Source organism: Ctenocephalides felis, unplaced genomic scaffold (genome assembly GCF_003426905.1).
Source record: "Ctenocephalides felis isolate EL2017-DRISC unplaced genomic scaffold, ASM342690v1 CF-g0.4_SCAFFOLD_01886, whole genome shotgun sequence".
NCBI lineage: Eukaryota > Metazoa > Arthropoda > Insecta > Siphonaptera > Pulicidae > Ctenocephalides > Ctenocephalides felis.
This window is the reverse complement of record NW_020538040.1, coordinates 29,674,107-29,697,616: the sequence shown is the minus strand read 5'-3', so window position 1 is coordinate 29,697,616 and position 23,510 is coordinate 29,674,107. Positions and strand designations below refer to the sequence as shown.

The 23,510-nt window shown below is 29.7% G+C and overlaps 1 pseudogene; it reads right to left on the bottom strand.

Annotated features, from left to right (window-relative positions):
* Nucleotides 1-3,787: 3,787 nt before the first annotated feature.
* LOC113374843 lies at nt 3,788-4,828 on the bottom strand (annotated as a pseudogene).
* Nucleotides 4,829-23,510: the final 18,682 nt, after the last annotated feature.

Genomic DNA, 23,510 nt, shown 5'->3' with positions numbered 1-23,510 from the left:
TCGCATTTGGTCTACGGCATTCAATTTTGGGGTTTTTCAGCATCCTTAAAACATGTTCTCAAACTTCAGAAAAGGGCATTAAAAATCATGTTCTCTCTTAACTCGATGACAAGTTGTAGAAATATTTTTCAGAAGTATAACATTCTTACCGTTCCTAACATATTCCTACTTATTACACTTCTCTTTATAAAAAATAATCCCCAGTACTTTAATTTATCTTCCATGTCTGATTCCCACTATGTCACAAGAAATAGAACTATCAAAGGATCGACTTTTAAGCTTAATACTACTTTTAATTCAATTGATGGTTTTGGTATTCAACTGTTCAATTTATTACCTTTACAAATAAGCAATCATAAATTCCACAACGTTTTGATTAATTTACTAAAAGCCAACAGTTTTTATGACATTTCTGAATATATTAATTTTGACTTCAAGAAATACAGTGGTACCATCCCCTTAATATCATAAATATCTATTGTTTACTGATTATATGTGATATCTTACAAATACAGCAATTTTTGGCTATAACTGAAAATTACTTAGCTTTGAAATATTTTTCTTCGTCTCTGATACTGCTTTTTTTTCAGAAAAGCTTTTAAACTTTTAAATAATTTCTGCAAATTAATGGATATACAGGACCTCAACTTTTGAAGATGCCCTAAACGAAGATGTAATATCAAGTTTCATAAAATCAAGACTCAAAATTAAATTAGTTTAGCACTCCTTTATTTGTATTTTATATTTGGTTTGCTAAATATTGTTTTGTTATTTAATTGTAAAATTGTAAATTGTATATCTAATACATCTATATCTATATCAATATCTATATCTAATAATCATAGACATATTTATTATAGGTATGTGTTGGGGTTAATTGATTTTATCACAAGCAATATAGTTAACTTCCCTTAGGGTAAGCTATAGTAATCGCAAAAAAATCGAAAATAAAAATTTTTGCATATCTTTACGCTTAAAAGATTTCTGAACATTTTGGCATACCTCAGAGAAAATGGATGTATGTGTGTGTGTGTGTAGTTTGTATGTATGTTTGGATACAATTCAATACCTGTCCACAGACCAATCGATTTTATTGGTTGAAAAGACATTAGATTCCTATTGATATGAAGACGTGCTGATTAGTTTTTGGTGAAGACAGGTTTAGCCATTTCCGAGATATGGGGCAAAATGTGCCAACAACGGTAATTCAGTTTTTGAGAGAACGGAGTACTCGATTCAATGATTCAAAAAACGTTTTACTTGTAATGACAAAATAAAGAAGTGATGAAATTTTTGGTAAGGCAGATCTAGCGGTTTCGGAGATACAGAAGAAAAAGTTAAAAAAAAAGATATTTCGTGGTCAAAAATGAAATGACACGTGACACGTATGCACATCAAATTATCAGATGTTTTTAAAGAAGTTTTTAAAAATAAGTACTAATTTTTTACTTACAATTTTACAATTACGTTACAATTTTGTTGGGTTCCGTACCAAGATTTTTAATTTTTAAAGTTTACTTATACGGTTCAAGCGAATTTTCCGAGAATTTTTTTTTAATTTTCAAAAATTTACAAAGTTTTATACTTCAAATATGAATCTTAAATTCACAATTCTGTTTAAAAATGTATATATTTCAAATGCGTTATTCTAATCGTAAGAAATATCCTCAGATGAATTCATTCATTCACCTCTTGCTAATGTAAACTTTCTCAAGTGCTTTGAGCGATAAGATCCTCCCTGTATACTTTATGAAAGATAAAATATATAGTGTTTATATTTATCTATTTGAAAATGTATAAAACAATTGTTGTAAATCATTGATCAATTTTTATTGATTACAGTTTTTTTTCCTAGAAAATATTGTATTGCTTTAAGCCATTCACCACTAGTTATATCATTGCTTGATTTCGTTGATAGCATCAAAATAAATTATTAAATCCATTCTCGGATTAGCTTCATCTCGTGTCTATATAGAGTAGACAAGAAGGTTCACCAACAATATCTCAAAAACAAGTAAAGTTAGGAACTTTTAACAACAATATTTGAAAGTAGAGGGCAAAAGATGTGTAATCAGCAATCGCCTTGAGTCAAGCAACGTCGTCACCAGAAAGTAAATGACAATGTTTGACAATTTATAACAAAAGTATTCTTTCGTTGTTAGTTTTTTTAGTTCTTTGTACTAGATCTACTACTACTATTATCTAGTTTGTACTAGTAACTAGATCTTAATATAATTTTTAAGTGTACATTATTTAATTATTTTATATGATATACTGTTAATTTTAAGTTAGCTTCAGCAGATGTATTTATATAATTTCCATAATAGCTTATATGTGGGTGGGGTACAAAGAACCATCTGAGCCTTTACCCTGGCAAGTTTGTAAATGAAAATGAAAATTTGTAAATGAAAATGTAGAATCAGTTTGAAAAAGCAATTTCACAAAAAAAAAACAGTTAATCAGTTACTTCAAGTCTGCTGATGAATGTCAAATCTATCTTATACACTTAAACATTGTTATATACAGTGTTATCTTTGTAAAAAATGTGCCTATGAAATTTATATTGTGCATTCGTTGAAAATATTGTGGTTATTATTTCGCAAGATCCATCTAAAATCAAAAATAAAACATTGGATCTGTTTGACACCTGGCAGTTTTATTTTTCTCAGTATATAGAGTAAAAAGTACAAGGTGGTAAATTTTTGAACAATGGAAAAACATTTCTACAATGATGATGATGAATTAGCTGGGATTGTAAAAATATTTCTCGGCTTAATGCGAGTTAATTCGAATCAAGTAAAATGTGATTCGAATCAAGTTGTTAAGGGCTTGATTTGAATTATTCGATTTTCTTGATTCGAGTTGGCACTCACTAGTGAAAAGTTTTATTTTCATCATTAGAATAAATACAAGTTCAACTAATTAACGTTTATTGGGCTTAATGATTTATAAGTTCATGATCATACAAACGTTGTTCTAGGAAACCTAATTTAGTGCGATTAGGAATCATATATGGAATCATATCATATAGTATCAAAAAATAACTTCGGTCTCATCGTTCAGCAAAGAAATGAACAAATGTAAAAATATACAATATATTGTAATAAACTAATTAATCAATTTTTATATATTAAGCAAAAAAAACAATAAAACATTAAAATTATCTTAAGAACATAAACTTCGCCTTCGGGAAGTTAAAAACTAACACTTAATAAAATGAATAAGTCAAGAGAACACAGGTTAAATAATAAAAATATTAATAAAAATTATGTTTTCAATTAAAAGTATTTATAGCCTGACATACTAAAACTTCTAACCTAACATAAATCTACCTTTGTAACTTTCCTAGACCAAATTTTTAATCTCAGCTCAAAAATCAGGTGAATGTCCTATCAATATCATGTGAAAATTTGCAATAAAGTTAAATAAACAGAAATAAACAGTATTATTATATTTTTAAAAAATAGTGTTTACCTAAATTGTAATTGTAGCATATAGTATACATAATTTTATGGGTATATTAACCGTTAATTATTCTTTAAAAAAATTACTAATCCATCTTAAAATACAGTCAAAATGAGTTTTTTCATTTATTTGCGAAACTGTGTAAAGATTCTCTAGTACTACAGAATACAAAATACAAAATACAAAAAACATATTTATTTATTAAAAAATATATCAAAAATATATCAAAAAATTCTTACACAAATTGGAAGAAAGAATTAATGTATAATATTATGAAAGGTACAAAGTGTTATCACAATTATCACGGTTTAAAAGTTTAATATCAGTGTTTGCTTACTTTATTTGGGGCCGGATGACGTTCACGTTTTGGCGAAACCACAATGTCCTGTCCAGTTCGTTGAGATTCTACAGGCGTGGAAAGAGTTTTGCCAGTCCAATCAAATTCTCCGTCATCGACATAACCGCGTCTATCGAACAATTTCTGAAAAAGTCCGCGCAAATAGTCGTAATCAGGAGCCTCAAAAAAGTCTAAACGCCTTACATAGCGTAAGTACATAGCCAGTTCTTCAGGATGTCCCTCGCATAATACCTCGATCGGTGTAGATCTCTTCGTATCGCCTATTTTCTGATAGCGTTCTTTGATCGTGTCGGCTTTCAGCCCTTGCCAAGGTAACGATCCGCGAAGAAAGTACATAAACATATGACCTAAGGCTTCTAAATCGTCTCGCCTAGATTGTTCTTTTCCCAAATGCGTATTAACCGACATATACCGAGCTGTTCCTGTTAAAGACTTATGTTCCCTATATGGTATATGTTTCTTCGCACATATATCTATGTATTCTTTCGCTAATCCAAAATCTATTATGTGTATAATTTTTTCTCTTTTTGTTGTATTTCTTCCTATTAAAAAATTTTCAGGTTTAATATCTCTGTATATTAAGTGTCTGCTATGAACGAATTCTAACCTATGGAGTAATTGTTTGGCGATCATGAGCACGGTCTTGAGATGAAATTTTCTGTTGCATATGACGAAAAGATCTTCTAAAGATGGTCCTAGAAGTTCTAGCACCATTGCGTTGTATCGGCCGCCACACGTTCCTAAGTGATAGACGCGCGGTAAACCTTCCACCGTCGCGGGAGCGAGTGTTCCTAGAAGCTTGTAAAACCTGTACTCGAGATTCAGCTGTCGAGCCTTGGATTTCATCGGCTCCAACTTGATCGCGACATGCTCATTATTATATAAATTTTTACCTAACCGAAGCTCGCCGAAATTTCCAGATCCAATTTTTTTGCCTACTCGAAAGTTAGATCCAACCATCATCACGCTGGACGACGAGCTGACACTATGCCGTGACGAATCCATACTTGATCCGCCTGCAGGCGCATCCCTATTCGTGCCTTGATCAGCGCCGGCACCCGCGCCGCCAGCTTCGTTGGTGCCACTGGTCCTTGAGATCTGGATGGTTTCGCGATTTTCGCGATTTTCGCGGGAACGAATAATTTTTTTTACTATCTTTTGTTTTAGAATAATATTTTTTGAATGATTGAAATATATTTTATTTGTCTCATGTAATATTTAACGATAAGAATAAAATTATTCCAGGCTTGATTTAATTGCTAAATTGAAAATTATTTAAAAAATAATTATAAAAATATGTATAGAATTAAAATTATGTCACAAGCGATTTAACTACGAGTCTAATTTTAATTTTATAACTTCGACATTATTTACAAAAAAAAAAACACAATGTTTCATTTTTTGAATGTAATAATTACTCTTTCAGTTTTATGAACCTTCTCCATCTACATAAAGTACAAAATAGTATTAAAATAGTAGTAAAAACTCGTAAGTGTCACTCATTATGATAAAATGCCATACGTCAAATCATTTATTTCCTAATCTTCTCAATTTTTTATACAATTTTTATATTATATTTGTATTCTTTGTTAGTGCTTCATAGTTTTCTTTCTTTTTCTTTAGTGTATGGCCCTTTTATCCTGATTGTTTTCCATCTACTAATTTACAATTTTCCTTTTGAATTGGAATTTTACGTATTTCAGGTCTTGCAATATCTATATTTGTCGTAACATTTGAGTTTTTTACCCATGAGGGAATATTTTTATTATTTAATGAAAGCATTTTTCTTTTTTTGGATAATAATGTGGATTGAATTGATTTCCTGCTATATCGTTGTAAATTTAGATGTAGTCAGTTTTTAATTTTGATAGAATTTAACACCATGTTGAGTAAACACAATAAACAATAATCAATTTTATTACCTTTGTTTTTTTGGAATGCAGAGAGATTGAATTATTTTAGGCTAAGATTTAATCACCAAAGTGACCATTCTTTTTTAAATAATTTGTAAAAAATTAATAGGAAATATACATGTCAATAAATACTTCTTGCTATTTACTTAAATTAAAAACACCTTTTTATTTTTTGTATGATGTAACTACTTTTATATTTATTAATTCTTTTTTTTGTATTTTTTTATCTATATTATAATTCATAAAATGAAACTTATATCTTCGATATTTCCAGATAAAATTTTATACGTTGATTGCTCATTAGCTCCTTCAACCTTATCTTCTCAAAATATTTTATACTGTCTTTTTCTTTGAGGAAGGCTCGTTGAAATTTTGAGTAGCAATGGTCACATTTTCTGTATCCTTCTTCACATTATTGCTATTAATTATATTTTTTTCAGATGTCCAATCCATCTTCTAGTTTCGCAATTTGGAGACAATGGGCCTACTGATATCAGCGCTATTTGATTCTCTAATATAATATGGAATATTTTTATTATGCGTAGGAAACATCTCCAATCAAATTTATTTTCCTGTGCTTGTAATAAAGATGATCATACGAAAAATTTGGAATAGATATTTAGGTAGAATTGTGATTTTACACCGTCAATTTTAAAGTAATTACATTATTTTTTATTTTTGTTAGGTTTTGACACATAAAAACAATTGAGTGACATGTAGGCTTGCTTAGAGACACTAAACAAAAATCGTTTCGATAACAAAATATTTTGTTGAATTTTTTAAAATTTACATGATTATTTATTACTTTTTAGAATTATTATATAATAATTATTACACCAATCCTAAAGTATTTTTAAACTAGTTGAAAGTGGCATTTAGCCTTAAGGCAAGTTGCGTGAACTTCCCGAAATGTGTAAGAATTAACTTAATCAATCAAAACTGAAATTTGTATATTTGGATTAAATTTTCTAGCAACTTTTGACACAAATGACTCAATATTTTCTCAAACTTTGGTTAATTTTTAACATTAAACTATTTATCGATTTAGAATTGCGGGCATCGCAATTTTTGAAATCAGTCCAGCCGTTTTTGAGAAAATGTTGATTTACGGCAAAAAATCTATTCACACATACTTTTTACAAATTTGGTCTCATTCGATTCAAAATGGCTTGAAACGCCGAGAAAACATAAAATTACTGAATCGATTTTTTTATGAAAACATTAACTTCTCCTTAAGTTAATTATTAGATTTATAATGTGTAGTTACTTATAAGATTAAGAAAATTAGTTCGAATAATCCTGATCAAAATTTAATTAAATTATTTTTATATGAATAATCGAGTATCGTATAATATGCATATATATAAAAAATATATTTCACTTGAACTAAAACCGTGTTAGCCAAAATATGAAAGCGTTGATTTGTTAAAAATTTAGAAAACCAAAAAATAACGTTGCCTAAAAGCTGTCTTTCTAATCTAAAAAAGCAATTTAATTTCAATATTCTTTAATTCTTCTAATAGAGTTATTTCCATTATAATAGCTAGAGACTTATTGTATCAGGTAAGTAGTAACAGAAGTTTTTAAATAGAATCCTAAACAAAATTAAAATATTTCTTTGTTTTGAGTTAACATGTAATCCGTTCTGCATAATACTGTCATAGCTACTGTCACTTAGGCCAAAGCAGTAAACAGAAGTGTGCATGTCCATCATTGTTGATTTGTAATATAAAATTGTACAAACACTATTTTCTTTAATTTAGTGGTGATTGAACGTCAAATTTCAAACTATTAACAGCTGGGATATTCTTATTCATCCCAATTTAATATGATAATTGTCTTTTATGAGCCAAATTTGTTTTCAGAAGACAGACAATTTGGAACTGGACAGCGATCAGTTGAAGAAACTGATAAAATTTTATTTTTGAAGTATAGATTTGTATGGATTAGGACTCTAAGATTATCTTCAGAGATCCTAAGGATTAACAGAGAAGCCAAACAGACAAGTATACAAATAAAAATATATTCCAAAAAGTACAAGAGAAAAGAACTCTACTAGATATGATTGTGAGAAGAAAGGAAATCTGGTTCGGATCCTGATGGAAAAAGATTGAATTTTGCACGATGTCATAGAAGAAAAAAAAAGAAATTGAAAAAAACTGGTACAAATATGAGTACAGAGGATCGATACATACGCAAGAACAAAAATACAGAGAATTGAATCTGAGAAATAGAACACGAAAGCATGAAAGCAAAAGTTTTAGAAGTAAGAAGTAAAAAGGAGTGACAGTAAACCTGCAGAGATTAGCGTATGTATATATATATATATATATATATATATATATATATATATATATATACTTGTAAGGACCGTGAGCTGAGTAAAACTCCATTTCGATTCTGCATGAGAAAATCCTCGTTGTCATTTCACGCGGCAATGCCCAAATTGGCTATCTTCAATTGAAAACAATTTAGATTTAAAATTCTATGTGAAAATGGATATCACTATTACACGATATCACGTTGTCAGGAAGCGGTGATCGAGGATGCGCATCCAGTATCCACCATAGAACAGTCAAGACTATATGTTTATACAAAAATGTATTAATTTTGTGTTTTGTTCTTCCTGATGCGATGTGTCTATTGTTTACTAAAGAATTTATAAAAATTGTATTTTTTATAACTATTTTAGAATTACTAAACGACAAAATGTATGAACTAATAATATTAGATCATTTTTTTACTCGACGAATTGGGTAGTGAAAAAAAAATTATTAATTATTATGAATTATATTTATATATTATAATTAAAAATATTTGTTTTATTTCATTTAATTATTTTATTTAACGTGATGTAAATGAAAAATCATAAAACAAAAAAATGTAAGGATCATGGAATGCGTTTGTGTTTGTTCTTTTTATTAAATTAAGAATAGTTTTTACAAAACATTCATACAATTTTATTCTCATAGAAAAGGAATAATGTTTATATTCATATAGCACGGCAGATTATAAACAGACATAAAAATAAAAACAAATAATCAGGTAAAAAAATAAATTGGACATTTTAGTATTAAAAACTTTTCACATGGTGAACATGTTGTCTCCAGTAGGTAGTTTTTGGTGCTTTTCGATGTTTGGAACAATATAATGGTAAAATATAATATAAATAATAATAAATATAATATAAATAAAATATAATAAATATAAATATAATATAAATAAAATATAATATAAATACCAATATAATGGTAAAAAATAGCTTTTTTTAAATTTTAAAATAATTAAATAAGAGTATAAAGGTATAATTAAATTTGTAGTATTTGTTATGAATAGAACATGAAGAAGGGGGCATCACCTATCCACAAAACGTTGAATATAATTTAATTGAAGAATCTTATAAATAATTTTTTGAATAAAAAATAGATTTTTAATTCAAAAATTTAATTGAAATGATTATAAATAATAAAAGCTATCCAGATAAAATTAAACATACACACACTCACACGCATATATATACGAATATTCCAAGGCGTAAAGGTCAAACGTACGGACTCGTAAGGACGGAGTTGTAAGTTCGAAACCCGTCTTGGACAACCTGGCGTCGTGCAGCAGCAATGTCGATTTTCACTTGAAAATATAGATCAAAAATATGTTTTGGAAATACTTTGTTGGAAAATGGCAATGGGAAATCTCTCACAATATTATTTCCTGAATCGAGTTGGTGTTTAAATCATCTCGTGGACCTCCCTATGGCTGTACTACCCATTATATATACGAGTAAACTTTGTTAAAAATAGTTAAATTTTATGTTGAAATGTATGAATCTTGGATGGCATAACTTATAAAAAAGTGAGATAATAATCATATTAATATATCAATTATTCCATATGTTTTGACGAAAAATTCTACGTCATCATCAGTGGATATGAAAATTTTTTTATAACTAAATTACACATACAAATATAGTATAAAACTGTTACAATTTATAGGATTTTCACGTAACACTGAAACTGACAGTAAGTACTTTTAAAATAATTTTTAAGAATTATATTATTTACACAAGTTGCTCCTATCAAAATCTTAGTAAATCTTATCAATAAAATCTGAATCCCCACGATGGCTTCTAATGGAGCCGAGCAGAGGCTCCAGGTATTCCTAAAATCTGGGTATGGCAAGCGGGCGATCCTGTGGTCAGTGTCGGTGCAGTACAATGCATAGAAGATAGCTATAATGAATGAGCTATATAGCTCACGGCTATCTATAGTACGAGAGTTAGCTAGATAGGTGCGTTAGTTAGTTGCCGATAAGGCATAGAGGAGACCGGGGAATGGATCATGGCACACGAGCAAACTAATTGAAAACAGAATATAGATAACAGAACTAGGTCTAACAGGCATTTCGCCTTAAGGCAAGTTGCATTAATTCGCGAAATGTGTTAATAATCGACATAATAATCATATTCGAAATAGTATGGACGTGTTTCCATACAGAATTGGCACCACTCTGGTACTAGAATTATTTATACCCCATATTATATATCTTTTTGAAAAAAAATGTTTTAATTTTCAATCTGCTAGCTCATCATTTGGCCCAGATATCATTAAAAAAATGCAAAAGTGGCCACTGTTTTCAAAGTCACTTTTTGTAAACTGAATTATATCGACAAGCAATTATAACTTCGAAGAAACGGCACGGCCGATCATTATCAGGAGCAAATTTAAACAGCAAGTTTCAAAATCGGTTCAGGATTTGTGATGAAAACGCAGACGGAAATTGTTGCACTTTTTTGAGCAGCGATTTTGTAAAAAAATACCATATAAGAAATAGGTATTATTTGAGTTACTCACATTTCGATTTTCGTAGAGATTTAAACATTGCACATTTTGTTCACATTTTTTGGGTTTTATACCCAAATTTACCAATTTTCCTGAAATACTTATACAATAAGATTTAACTAAAAGCAAACTAGTGGTGTGTATGGCATCGTGCCTTAAGGCAAATTGCTGGAACTTCCCGTACCGTAACGAAACGTTCGAGGAATATTAAATGTTTCCAAATAGATTATTATAAATAAATACTATAACATTGTATAATATTTATAAGTATTATATAAACTGAATTGCAAATTTGAAAATCTTTGTTTAAAGTATATTAGAACTTAAGTCAGAATTACAATTAAAATCAGAATTATTTTCGATATACAAAAAAAAATTTTTTTGAAAAAAAATTTTTTGAAAAAAAAATTTTTGAAAAAAAATTTTTTGAAAAAAAAAATAAAACAAAAATTTTTTTTCCAAAAGCAATTATTTTATTACAACAAACAGAAAGTTATTTAAAACATTCAAATCGGACGCTTAGTTCTTTCAAAAACTCCCATTTTTCGCACATTTAGCTCTGTATTTCCGAAACCGCTGAACCTGCCTTTGCCAAAAACCAATCATCACTTCTCTCTGTCATTACGAATTGAATATTTTTTAGATCCTTCAAATCCGATGCTCCGATCTCTCAAAAACTCGATTTCTATTTTCTGCATTCTTTCCTCCGTATCTCCAAAACGGCTGGACCTGCCTTTGCCAAAAACTAATCAGCACATATCCCTATCAAAAAAAATCGAATGTTTTTTAAACCATTCAAATCGGTTGATCCGTGCGCCCGAAAACGTCGACGAAAAATTGAATCCATACATACATACACACACACATCCATTATTTCTGAGGTATGCCAAAATGTTCAGAAACCTTCAAAAAGTGAAGATATGTGAAAATTTTCAATTTCGATTTTTGGACGATTACAATAACTTACCCTATGGGAAGTTAAAAAACTTTATAATTCCACATTTTTGACTCAATTTTGGATTTTGTGCAATAGAAATTTTCTTGGCTAACAGCTAACATCTGAAACTTGTTTTGAATATTTAAAGGGCCTTTATCCTTATTAGTAATTTTGTTAAAATATAAATGTAAGTCTATACTAAGAAACGGATAAAGTACTATCTATAATTTATGATCTATAGTGAAGATAGATATTAGATTGCAGGCAATGCGAAATTTGGACTCGAAGTCTCGAGGTAGCAGAATACCTGTGGTTCCAAGACTCTAAAAGATGCGTACTTCTCTAAAAAAATTCAAGTTAGAGGATAAAATATTTGGAGTAAGGAACAAAATCCTTTTACAGCGGTATTGGAAATTATATGAATAATGCAATTTAATAATTAAATTAAATAAAATATTTGTATAATCCGTTTGTTCTCATGCATGTGTTTCAATTCACATGATCGTAAATCGTATGAAGTCGTTCCATACTGTTGTGTCTTCAATCTACTCCGTCTCTCCAGTATGTGTACGAACCTGTCACCGTCTTACAGCTGATAAGAATGAGTTAGTAACAGGTTTGGCATTAGTCAAGGTAATATATCGGTTATTCAGCTATTATAATTTTGATTAGGTTCTGTTTAATTGTGGCAACTGGTCAGAGATCTGCAAGTAGATAAATCTAACTTACGATATATAATTATTTACCTTTCAATAATTGCGTTGACCTCCTGGGTGTCTTGTTATTAAAAGTCAGTCAAGTTTATTATGTTTTGTTGTAACGGTATGTTAGTATGTTACTGCTGGTTAAATTATTTATATGTTATAAAAAATAGTTTTTTTTTTAATATTTGCATAAACTCATTTTTACATCATCATATGTTCTAATTCTATTGCATTCATTTCTAAGGGTATCTAAATCAAAACATCAATCACAATTTAAAAGTCCTATGAGCCTTTTTGATATTTCAGAACTACCTAGGGTAGGTAGTAATCGATTATTACTGATTATTTTTTTAAGATCAAACCTGACATAAACTTATAGTGTACGGTGCGATAGCTTCAAACGAACAGCAGGTATTTCAAATTTTATAAAATACTAGCTAAATAAAATTAATGAACAAAATTAAATTTTAAATTCCCTTACCATTGATAGAGATCTTTAAATAATACCAAGAAAACTTACGTCAAATAATATCTTTTGGGTATGATCCAAAGGTTTAAAATTAAAAAAAATCCGTTTTGGCCCATTTGCACTACCGTAGACAATATTCATTATATACATGTATCGATGTAGTATCTGTGAAAAACTACTAATATATATTACTACTCTATAATTGACTTCATCAATAAAAGATTTAGGAACTTTTAAAATTGTGACGATAGAATTGCGAAATTTTGACATGATCCTGTATATCAATTTTTTTATAAATAAATCAATTTTCGTATGCGTATAAAATTTTAGAATGTTGAAAAGACCATAAATTCTATTACAATACAAATAATGATTAACAAAAAACTGCACACACAGAAAAAGCCATTTTCAAAGATATATTAAAACGATCAGGAGATCTTGAAAAAAATCATGAACGTTTCTTGCGATATATATATATATATATATATATATATATATATATATAGGGTGGTCCTTAATATGGATATTTTCGAATTTTATTGCTGCCAGGGGCTTAAATGCTTCCGAATTGATAAAAAAAATCGAAAAGTTTTAGCTCTATCTAAATATTAACGTTTAGATAGTGCGCAATTTAATCAAAGCTTCGTATGGAAAAAACTTCCAAAATTTTAAAAATGTTTTTTAGGTATAACTTAGCGACAAATGAATTAAAAGTGACAATTCGTGTCATCTTTTATTAAAAATTCGAAGCTCTACAAAACGGGATTTTTATAATTTGTTTTGTAGAGCGTCGAATTTTGAATAATCATCATTTAATTAATTCATTTGTTCGCTAAGTTATAGCTAAAAAATATTTTCAAAATTTTTGAAAATTTTTGAAAATTTTTACCATGCTATTTCCATACAAAACTTCGATTGAATTGCGTACTATCTAAAAGACAATATTAGGAGCTAAAACTAATAGAGAATTTTTTATCAATTTGGAAGTATTTGAGCCCCTGGGTGCAAAGAAATTCGAAAATGCCCATATTAAGGACCACCTTAATATATATGTATATATGTGTGTGTATGCGACTTTAATCATATTAGCCATAATCATATAAAATTTCAACTTACTGTTGCATTGACCAGCTGTGTCAACAGGAAGTCTGATAGCAAAATGAACGGAATTAGATATGGCATTATTATAATAATTAGTAATTGAACTATTGATTCTAATTCATCGTGAATTCATACCAGAATTCGAGTGATCATTGCTCTGCATTATATTATAATTCGGTATTCATGACAATATGTTATACGCCCTGTATGACCGCACGTATTTTGAATGGTAGTACGTAAACCCAATAACAAAGCAGAAGTTAATTTAATTATAAGATCCATATGTTTAATTGCACGGCAGGATCCGTAACAAATTAAACAGTAATCGGATAGTAGTTTGGATTTGATCTCAGATTTATTGCACTGTCCTGCATGTAATTATCATACGTTCCGCTGGAGTTTAATATCGCGCTGAGCCTGCTGTAGTTGGCTGCTCGGATAGTAGGATATTCGGATATTCGAGGGCACTTCTATGTTTCACTATTTAAATTAGTGATGGCAATTCGTATTCGATCGTTTTCGATCCGTAATTTCAAGGAAAAAAACTTCACTGACATATGAAATTTCAGTAATTATTCACATTACATCAGAGTGGCCGGAACAGTCCCGGATTCCACCTTGTGTCCCGGGATTTCTAAGAGCAATATTTGTCCCGGATTTGAATCTATTATCCTAGATTGTCCCGGGTTTTCAAAAAGTACTTAATAATAAAACTACAAACTACCCATCATCAAATATATGAAAATGATATATACAACGAGTTTGCTAATAGAAATCAATACGTACAATATTTTTTAAACAGGGTTGGCTAGCACCAATTGGTCCGAAATTCGAAACAAGCTCGGCCAGGTCGACATCAAGCAGTATGATGTCAGTATATACAGCTCATATAATACATAGTACTGATCGAAGTTAAAAAAAAGTCAGGAGCAATTAACAAAAATGCAGGTTAAAATGTAAACGTAAGCTTTTATATATAGGGTAGAACGAGACTTGAAGGTCCGCGGGTAAGAAGGACCACCACCGATATCTCAAAAAGAAGTTAAAAATGTTTTAACAACGATATTTGAAAGTAGATGACAAAATATGTACAACCAGCTATCACCTGGATTCTTACGACGTATTGATAAGGAGACGTGCTGATTAGTTTTTTGCGAAGGCCAGTCTAGCCGTTTGGAAAGGTTTTTATAAAGGCAGGTCTAGCGGTTTTGGAGATCTAGTAAAAAAAGTAAAAAAAAATGCCATTTGACGGTCAAAAATGATCATTAGACATATGCACATCAAATTATCAGATATTTTATAGAGATTTTAACAATAAGTATAAATTTTGTTTACATTCCTATGGGTTCCGTACCAATATTTATCCATTAGATGGCGACGCGGCGCTTACGCGCTTCGATATTTCGTCTCTATGCAGTTAAAGCAGTATGATTGCTTTGAAAAAAATTACAGAATTTTCAAAATATTTCAAAATAAATTTTTCACCAAAGTCTTATTATTTTTTTCAAAAAAAAGTAAATTTTTGTCAAAAATTTATAGTTTCTCAAAAATCTATTTTTTCAGGGTAAATTTTGTTTAGAAATGTTTGGTACGGAAAGTTCCAGCAATTTGCCTTGAGGCACGATCCCATGCGCCCCACTAGTTTTAAGTTAGATTCAACAATTTTTTATAAACTCTACAATGGCTCATATGTGGGTGCAGAAAAAAGACCAACTGATTCTTTATCCTGGCAAAGGTGTGAACAATAAAATACTCAATAAAAAAGTGAATTAAGTTGAAAAAATAATTTTGCTGGAGATAAATTAAATAAATAGTTATTCCAACTCTGCTGGCGAAATACCAGATAAAAGTGTTTAAAAGTGATCTCTGTAAAAAATGTACCCATGACATTTATATTTTGTATTGGTTGAATAATGTAGCTATTATTTTATAAAATCCCTTTCAAATAAAAATAAGACATTGAACCTGTTTGGCGCATGGCAGTCTCATTTTACCCCGATGGGGTGAAAAGGACTTAGTAACAAATTTTTGAAAACAGTCAGGTAGTTGTTTATTTGATCATAGTCAGATATTGTCAAATTGGACCTTTGTGTCCCGCCCTACCCTATAGTAGCCCATGTGAGTATTCATTAATTATTCATGAAAAAAACTTCTTATAGATCTCTCCTTACAATGACAATGTTAAAACAATGCGATTTTAATCGTATTAAATCGTACGTTTCGAATCGAATGCCATCGTTCGTCCGAATCAGATTATTGTACACGATCATCATTTGAATATGCAGAATCGTAAACAGCAGGTCACTGCGAATATAGCAATTAAGCACATGCAATGATCCAATTATTAATATGATTATTGTCTCTTCCATTGGACCGCTGACCATCATGTTCGCTTTAATGTCATAGCCATGTTTATTATAACCGTTGCTTATTGCAGAATCAGTGCGGATTTTATTCGTCAGGCCCCAATAGGGTCGCGGAACCATTCCACCATTTCACCATTCAACCACTTTATTGACAACATCAAAATTGTATTGCGACATCAATGAAACTTTAAATGCATACGCGATGGGGGCTGAAATATTCGAATTAAATTAAAACTTACTTTCTATATGCAGGAATTAGTGATGGAAAGCATTCCTGGTTGAAAGTATTTGTGGGAAAGCATTTGTTGTAACATCCAAGTAAAGCATGATCAAATGTGATGTAAATTAGGAATATATTAAAAAATATTTTCAAATAAGGTTTATAGGCTTTTAAATCCAAAGGCTTCAGATTCTTTACCTGATTTGAACAGCCTGATGTCAAGCAACAGTGACATCGATTTTAATGGCAAATATGGATGGCAAAGTGCTTAAAATTGAAAATAGACTTTGAATTGCTGTACCCTATCTTCAGTACTAGATTTTCTAATAATAAAATCTTCCAAAAGATATAGGTCTTGGGTTGCCATCTATGAAACCACGTCAGTACAAAGTCATCACAACTAGCTTACAGGGCCCGTAAAGTTCTTTTTGTTGTTAATAATAAAAAAACTAGTAAGAATGGCATACTGTTGCTCGTTGTCAAATTATTGCAATCGCAATTAACTTCAAGTGCAGTAATTATGGAGGCCATAAAAACATATTTAGTTCTTTTGTTTATTAGCAGCAATATATAGGTACCGAAGGTATCAAAGTAATGACAAATAATTTTGATATAAATATTTTTTTTTTCTGAGTACCAAAAACAACAAGTATTTGATATTGCTAAATTTTGAATTTGTGCAAAATTATAAATAGTGTATATCAAAAACATTTACGATCACTATTAAAACTTATTGGATTTTCAACAACCGCTAAAGTAATTTTCTTGGTTCATATTTTAAAATATTGATTTTTTCGCCTGATATCAGATTTGCAGTTTGAATAATATTTTCAGAAGATCTAGAAATTAAATGCCATAAATCTAATTAAATAAACCAGTAGATTCCGGTAACAAATTTATTTTCCCAGGTGCAACTTTTTGCAAAATTGGTTGATACCGGAAATATTTAAAATTGCGATTTTTGAAAATACTGTTACTGCAAGTTCGTTTATATTACTGCAAGTAACTTGAGTATAATGCGAAAAAAAAGTACTGGCTTGAGATTTTTATAATCTGTTGTGATACTTCTAATCTATGCGGGCTTGCAGAAGGCAACGCAATCGTTATCATCTCTAATAATGTAATTTATACTAGAAAGCAGTCCAGTGCTTGTCTTTCTTCTAATAGTAATATCTTATAAATATATTTTAACTTACAATTAGAAAAAGCTATTTTCACTTACAATTATAAAAAAATTTCAATATATATTGTCATGTGAAAATAAATCACTTGTGCTTGAAATCAGGTCCAAAACGCGGACTTGAAAATGTAACCCAATTCATTAAATTTAGAAAAAAAATAAAATCTTGAAGTAGCATAAAAAAAATTGAAAATTAAAAATAATTTAAGTATAACTTAGCGACAAATGAATTAAAAGTGAAAATTCGTGTCATTTTTTATTGAAACTTTGACGCTCTGCAAAATTTTTGGAATTTTTTTTATGCTATTTCCATACAAAACTTTGATTGAATTGCGCTCTATCTAAAAGACAATATTAAGAGCTAAAACTTTCAGAGAATTGTTTTTTATCAATTTGGAAGCATTTGAGCCCTTGGGAGCAAGAAAATTCGAAAATGTCCATATTAAGGACCACCCTAATATATATATATATATATATATATATATATATATATATATATATGTATAACCTAATATATAGATATATATACATATATACAATATAATTCAATGCTTGCATTTATTATTTATTCATAATAAGCGAAGCCTTTTCATTAAAATAAGTTATATAAAGTGAAGTTGTACTTCACAAGAAATCCATTAATTGTAACAATATATCTGGGCGAAATATTGAGAAATTTGCATTTGAATTAACCATAACAATGGCTCGAATGGCAAACATCATTAATTTCTTGCTCTTTATATTCCTTGGCGAGTTATATCGAACGCGGCAAAAACATCACAAGCGAAGAGGGAATATCGATACTCGCAGAGGTTTCTGACTTATGATATGCAAATTTGTTCTTTATAAGTTAAATTGATGCCAGAATTCAAAACAACAGTTCAAATCATCGGAGTACGTACCTACTGTAAAGTTCAAATGGTGGAGCGAGTCGGAATATAAAGAATATATTTGTTATTTGTAGAAAACTGTGAAACTTATAACAAACAGAGTAGGGTGGGGTACCGACGTTTATTTGGAGTTTGAGCAATTATATTGTGAAAATCAAACCAATTATATTACGACAAAGAACACATATCAAACAAACAACTATCTTACAATGCTCAATAAAACTCCCAGCTAATTCATCATTGTAGAAATGTGTTGTTTTTTTTAATTGTTTACAACTTTGTCTGGGTAAAGTTTCAGTTGGTTCTTTTTACCCTATACATATGTAAACTTTTATAGGGGTTACCATATATAACTTAAAAATAACAATACATCTTAAAAAACAATTCAATATTTTATATCTAAATAATATGTTAAGGTCTCGTAAATTAAACAACAATACTGACAATAAAAAGAAGTAGCGACAGCAAATAAAAAGCGACAACATAAGAATCAAGGTAATGATTAGTTATCAATATGGATATTTTTGAGTTTCTTTGCTCCAAACGACTCAAATGCTTCCAAATTGATGAAATAATATTAGCATTAAGATAGTAATAATATTAAAATAAATAATATTAACTTTAAGTTAGTCCGCACTCTAACCAAAGTTTCTTGATCTTCTTCCTAAGTTCATACCTAAAATAAAATATAACAAATATTTGTTGTAAATTTTTATATTATGCGTCTTTTGCCCTCTACTTTTAAATATTGTTGTTAAATAACTTCTAACTTCACTTGTTTTTGAGATATTGCTGGTGGACTGGTGAAGCTTTTTACCATTTATGCCCAGCCCTACCTTATTCATTGTATAATTTTTTTAATTTTTCCAGTATTTTGTAGCTTTCAGTATAGTATATAAGGTTGAAATTTGGAATTACTATAGATAGCCTAGACAATAAATAAGCCTCTTTTTCTAAATTTTAGTTACATATCGCATATCATCCATCAATCAAGTTTTGCGACAAAAGCTTAACAAGAGAAAAGGTAAATATCTCGATCTTTTTCAGTTTTGTGAATATTTTATACTCAAATCTGCATAATGTCGTGGTGTAATAGTTAAAAATGTGGCCAAGCACAAACTAGTCCCGGGTTCGATCCCAACCTCGACCAGCTTGATATCAAGTATGATATCAAACTTTCATCTGAGGTTATATATCTTAAATATATTCTCAAGAAAAATCGTATTTAGATATACATATATAATATATATACTATACACATAAAAAATAAGACCGCTGGGTTGCCTTCTTGAGAAAAATACTAGGTTAAGATGTACGATAGTAAACACAGCTTATATAATAAAATATCTAGTTCTAATCAGTACTAAAAATATTTTAATAGCAAATACTGGTAAAATAAATAAGTTTATATGACAAATATTTATTATAAATTTCATAATTTTGGACAAATGACAAATATGTTACATCTATAAATGAATAACATACATTCTGACTAAAAATTTTTTTCGGACAAAATTAGAGAAACTTTATTCTGAATGTAAAGTAACTGGATAAAATTGTCTCTACTGCCTTAATGAAAATTTATAGTGAAGCGTTTATATTATTACTTATATAGAGACTCTATATTATTTATATAGAGACCTTATAGAGACTATGTATTTATATAGAGGCCCCAATGCAATATAATATGCGTTTGTAAAAATTGAAAGTTAGTTAGGCAAACCAGTTGCATTTATTAAAACTTAGTGTAAATACTTAATCCGCAACTTGAAAACTCCAATTAGAAACTAAATTTGAACTCATTGCTTCTGAAAAAATTTAAGTAACCGTTTGCATATAAACCAAAATGGTTGGTTCATCCAAACAGTTTTTGGAATCTTTTTGATTCATTGAATCTTCTGCAAACTTAACTTTTTTTAGGTGATTATATTCATCGGTTGTTACCCTCGCAGTCTATTCTTAGAATGTGCTTAATCCAACACATTATATATACATATTAATTACTTAATTATATTTTCTCTGTACTTATATGGAATTCTTGCGGAATTCATTCGTGCTTGTTTTTGTAGCGAATAAAATAGAGCAAACGCTAGAGTGCGCACAGAAGCGCGAATATCACATTTCTGATTTGTAATTATGTAACGCAGATATGCCAACATTCAAGCTATAATATTTCCTCGCAATCCTAGCCAACGAAAAACAAATATTGCCTAGAAATGTGAATCAACCAGAAACAAGAACTCTCACAGGCGTTGTATTCCCAACCGATGCAAAACGAGATCCAATAATAATGAAAACCAATGCTGGGGAAATGATCACAGTTGCTTACAATATCTCCAAGAGGAACGAACTACAGATTGTATTGAATTACATACATGGAATAGCTCGATATTATCCGGGAAAATAAATTGAGATCTAAATACGAGTTACATCGATACATATTTAGTAGATTTATTATTTACTCATTCCTAAATTGATGAACTGAGGGAATAAAAGTATCACACTATTAAAAAATAAATTTTATTTGACTTCAATCATTGTTTTTGATATAAATAATATCTAGGGGCGCACAAAGGTCCAACTTGACTTCGAGGAATTATATTGGGAAAATTAAATCAATTATATCACAATAAATAACACATATTAAACAAAAATCTGACTATGTTCAATAAACTCCCCCTAATTCATTATTATTGAAATGTGTTTTTTTCTTATTATTTTTTCAAAAATTTGTCACAGATTCTGTATACACCATAGGCGGGGTAAAATGGGACTTTTTGAGGCAAACAGATCCAATGTCTCATTTTTAATTTTAAAATGAATTTTTTACGAAATAATAGCTACATTATTTAACCAATGCAAATTATAAATTTCATGGGTACATTTTTTGCAAAGATAACACTGTATATAACCTTGATCTGTCATTTTGTAGAAAAATTCATCAGCAGAGTTGAAATAACTATTTATTTAGATTATTTTTTGTAAAATTGTTTTTTTTAACTGAATTTACTTTCTTATTTATTATTTTTCATTTTTCACACTTTTACTAGGGTAAAACTACAGTTGGTTCATTATACCCCACTCAGGTGAAAGCTTTTATAGAAGTTACATAAACAAGAACTATTGAATCTAATTTAAAATTGACAATACACCTTATAAAACCAATAAATAACGTATGCTACTTCAAAATTATATTCAGGTCTCGTAAACTAAATAATAGTGCTCAAGACCAAAAAAAACTAACAACGAAAAAAAATACTTTTCTTTATGAGTTTTCGAATATTGTTGTTTATTTCCTAATAGCGTCGTAGTAATCAAGGTGATGGCTGGTTATATTACTTAAAAATTTGAAATTGAAAATGATATTTCATGGGAAATGCAGTTTCTGTTTTCTTAAATAAATGAAATGAAATTATTAAGAAAATTGCACGCCACACATGCTCAAAATTGCAATATTTAATTACAGATTGCGTGGAAATAACCGTGAAATATGATTCGTACGACTTTTGAAATTCAGGGACTTTAGGGGGCGTCTATTAATCACGTCAGCGAGTTTTTAACGATTTTTGGACCCTCTCTCCTCCTTGGTGATATTTGATGATATTCAAAATTACCCCCCCCCCTCCCGCACCAAACATCACGTGTATTTTGAGTTACGTGATAAAACTGTAAAATTTTTGTTTTTTTTTTTGAAAATATTTGAATTTTGTTTAAAAAAATCAGTTAAAAAATAAATACACGTGATATCTTGCTATACCCCTTCCTCCCCCAGGTGATTTTTGTTATTTTTTGTCAAAACCCCCCCTCTCCCTGGAAACCTCATATGCACGCTTCCTTAATAGTAAGAAGTATACATGTACTCTAAAACTTATTATAACGCATGTTTCCCATTCATTTCCCTAATATAGAGGGCGTCGGTTTTTCCTTGAAAATATAATAGCGAAAATTCATCAGTATTGCCGAAATTGTATCCACCAATAAATTCATCACTGTTAGGTTGCCATCCAAAAAGCGATGTATTAGTAGCACTAGTTACTGATTTTGGTGGCTAATATATAGTATTAGATGCTTAAGTGCTACTGCTACTCAGCATATAAATTCTAAAATTTAAATTGATCATAGGACGTAGAGAAAAGCTGAATATTTCAACCTAAACTACTGAAAGAGCTTGTGCTTGATTTTGATAGCGTAGCAATAAAAATGTTAAAAGAGATAATGGATAATTTTTTAATGAAAAATATTACATAATCCTCGTTTTATACGCTCCCGATGTAGTCTAGTTATTATAAACATGTATCGCATTACGTGGGCACGTGCTAGAAAGCACTTCGTTTTAAGAGCTATGATTCAATTAGAAGTGTTCCTGGGCAACATCACAATGCAACGCGCCGGAGCATTTGCCATCGCCAGAGCTGTTGGCTTATTGGGTGTGACGGTAAAAGTGATCCCGGACACAATACACTGTACCTACCTGTATTTTTAATGTGGCTCACAGATAGACGAAGGATTCCTCAGTTTATATCTAATGCAGTTCAAAATAGATGCACAGACTGATACGAGAGTTAGTAGTACTGCATCTAGTATTCAGTCAATGTGGAAAAATATTTATAGGTTTGTACCACTTTGTTCCTTGTACTACTAACATGCGAATTAGCACAAAAAATAATTTTAAATTATATTCGACACCATGGCAATATTTTTTAAGCAAAAAGCACGTTCTGTGTAAAAATCAGCACTATTAGAGAAACTCTATTATGGGAAACTGGGTACGGTTGTGCCACTTTTTTGATCGGCCATAATTTTGTTCATTTACCAGTTATCTGGAAGAAAAGTTAATTAAATGGTAACTTGAACATTTGTCCACGTGGAAAATACTGTAATACTGTCCTTAAACACTCTGTATTTTTATCATAAAATCATACGATGGAACAAAAGACCCACAAAATTTGTCACAACCGTACCCACACCCACACTTATAAAACAAATAATGATTATGACTAACAAATTGCAAATCACACAAAAATATTTTAATTATATTCGACACTATGGCAATATATTTTCAAGTAAAA